This window comes from Arachis duranensis, chromosome 9 (genome assembly GCF_000817695.3).
Source record: "Arachis duranensis cultivar V14167 chromosome 9, aradu.V14167.gnm2.J7QH, whole genome shotgun sequence".
Taxonomy (NCBI): Eukaryota; Viridiplantae; Streptophyta; class Magnoliopsida; order Fabales; family Fabaceae; genus Arachis; species Arachis duranensis.
The window spans coordinates 3,293,209-3,296,482 of record NC_029780.3 but is presented as its reverse complement, the minus strand read 5'-3'; positions in this window follow the sequence as shown (position 1 = coordinate 3,296,482).

Here is a 3,274-nt window from a genome sequence, read left to right as displayed (position 1 = left end):
AGCAATTAGTGCCTCTTTCTATTTGTATAAGAACAAGCCATCGATGTTGATGCCATTATCACCCGTGGGAGAAGTGTTGCCGAGTTCATTGTTATTTGTAAGGTCCCACATCGGTTGGCGAGGGAAACGAAGCATGCCTTATAAGGGTGTGGATACATCTCCCTAGCATGACACGTTTTGTCGAGTGAGTGTGGGGGACTTCGATTATCATCCCTATTGTCAAAGACAAAACCGTGAGGCCTTTATGTACCAAAGCGGACAATATCGTACTAGCGGGTAGTCTGGGCTATTACAGATGGTATCAGAGCCGGAGCCCGAATCGATGTGCCAACAAGGGCGTTGGGCTCCTTAAGGGGGGTGGATTGTAAGGTCCCACATCGGTTGGGGAATGGAAAGAAGTATGCCTTATAAGGGTGTGGATACATCTCCCTGGCATGACGCATTTTAACGAGTGAGTGTGGGGATTTCAGTTATCATCCCTATCGTCAAAGATAAAACCGTGAGACTTTGTGTACCAAAGCGGACAATATCGTGCTAGCGGGTGGTCTGGGCTGTTACAGATGCTAGCTGAAGTCCCCACACTCACTCATCAAAATGCGTCATACTAGGGAGAGGTATCCACACCCTTATAAGACATGCTTCGTTCCCTTCCCCAACCGATGTGGGACCTTACAATCCACCCCCCTAAGGGAGCCCAGAGCCCTCGCTGGCACATCGATCCGGGCTCCGCCTCTGATACCATCTGTAACAGTCCAGACCACCCGCTAGCACGATATTGTCCGCTTTGGCACATAAGGACTCACGGTTTTGTCTTTGACGATAGGGATGATAGCCGAAGCCCCCTACACTCACTCATCAAAACGGGTCATGCTAGAGAGAGGTATCCACACCCTTATCAGGCATGCTTCGTTTCCCTCCCCAATCAATGTGTAAGGTCCCACATCGGTTGGGGAGGGGAACGAAGCATGCTTATAAGAGTGTGGATACCTCTCCCTAGCAAGACGCATTTTGACGAGTGAGTGTGGTGAGCTTCGGCTATCATCCCTATTGTCAAAGACAAAACCGTGAGGCCTTGTGTGCCAAAGTGGACAATATCGTGCTAGCGGGTGGTCTGGACTATTACATAAATTCATCCAATTCTTCTCAAATTACTTTAAGTCTTGTGAAGCAAGCTGTAATGGTGAGGTCTCCTTGTCTCAAACCAAACAGCTCCTCCTTTAATTCTCCAATTTTGAACAAGTCACCTTCTTAGAATTGATGCCGAAAATCTCTCCACAATTCGCTTGTGTCGTTACACCATAACACACTATGTAAAACTTTAGGATTGATTGAGGCATGTAACCATGAGATAACGGTGGTTTTATTTCTCTCCCTACCCCCAAATATTGGATCATTCTCATCCAGTGTTGGTAAGGAACCATCAACGAACTTGCATTTGTTCTTCAATTTTTGGAAAATCCAAGTTGGGCCCAGGCATGATAGTTTGAAGTAGTGAGAAGAGAAGGCAAGAGTGTGATACTTGGATTTTCACTTGCATGCAAGAAAAAATAGCTTGAAGGATTGTGAGTCAGATTCATGTTAGATCTATTCACCTGAGCTTCAAATGTTAAAAATTGCTTCATCATCTGAGCAAAAGCTTGAAAATGATTGGCAGAAAAACTCGAATTTGAACCTTGATCTGGATTCATCGATCTCCCGGTATCTTGGCTTCCTTTGATGAGCCTTCACACTAGAAAGCCAATTCTCACAATCTTTACTGATTTGAATCGCTCTAAAATTCCCAATCTCTGCACTCACTGCACCATGTAAAAACTCATGCTCTAAATGTAGAGTTGTGTGAAATGAGTGAGAGGAGTTGAGAGAAAATATCTGAAGCCAACAAAAATCAGAAAATGAGATTATGAAAAAATGAAGAATCCCATTGAACTAAGCCATAAAATTCAGTTTATATACATGGTTAAGTAACTGCCATCTAACTTTAGTAAACTAACTCTATTTGACTTGTGCCTTTAGTTAAGTTCGTCTCTTAAATATTTGGTTACAACCACTAACTAACTTCAACACTTAGTAATAGAAATAGTACGACAAAAGTAGCATAACCAACTTTCAATGCATAGTAGTTAGTTATGCATCAGTATGTTTTCTTAGCAATGATTGGCAGAGTGCTAATGATATCCTCCACATCAAGTGTTGCAAAGTATATATTAAGAGGTTCACGTTAGAATTTTGTAAATCGTCTACATTAGTTTGCATTGCATGTAAGTTCTAGCGATGATAATTTTTTCTGATGGGGCAGGTATTTGCAGAAATTTACTTGCCAGGGGATAAGTTTGAGGGCTGATTTCTCCTCGCGGGATGAGAAACTGGGGCAGGGGTAGAGATACCCGTCCCGTGGATACTCGTTTAATATCCATAAATATCAATTTACCAAAATATCACCAGTATATATATATATATATTTAACAAACCCCGTTCCCAATTTCTGATTTCACTCACACGCCCTTTGCACGAGCCTCGCTCTCAAATCCTCTCCTCATCACTGCTGCCACCTCCATTACTCACTTCCTAGACTCGTTGGCGAGCTCCTCCTCCATCGGCGAGGTCGTCTCACCTTCCGCCTTCCCATTTTCCCCTTTTCTCATCAAGTTCTGCTCCTTTGTCATTGAATTGCTTGCCGCGTTGTCGCCTAATCATCATTGCAGCATCTAGCATCCTCGTCGTTGTCAAATTCTCTCCATCTTGCAGACAATGTCGTCAGAGCTCTTCCTCACGCGCCATATCTCCTCCTCTTCCTTGTCAGACCGTCAGTGCCACAAATCTGCCCGTCGTCGTCTCCACCACAGATTTGCGCGTTGCTATATAGCATCGCCGATTTCCTATCGCCGTCTACTCCATTTCCTGATCTGCTCCCCGTCGCTGCTGACTACACGTGCCTCGTCATCGACAGATATGTGTGTTTTATTTTTTTTAAATCTATTGTTAATCTACATTGTTATGAAATCTGCATTGCATAGATATGAAATTTTTTAAATTATTCTGAAACATGTATTGTTAATATGCATTGTTACAAAATCTGCATTGTACAGATCTGAGATCTTTAAAATTGTTCTAAAATCAAAATTGTTAATCTCCGTTGTTATGAAAGAATTGTTAATGTGCATTGTTTCTGAAATCTGAGTTCTCTATTTTTATTTTTTTTAAGGAAGATCCGTGAGGATATCCGCAGAAAATGAATATCTGGTAGATATCGGGTATCCGTTACCCATCGCGGATA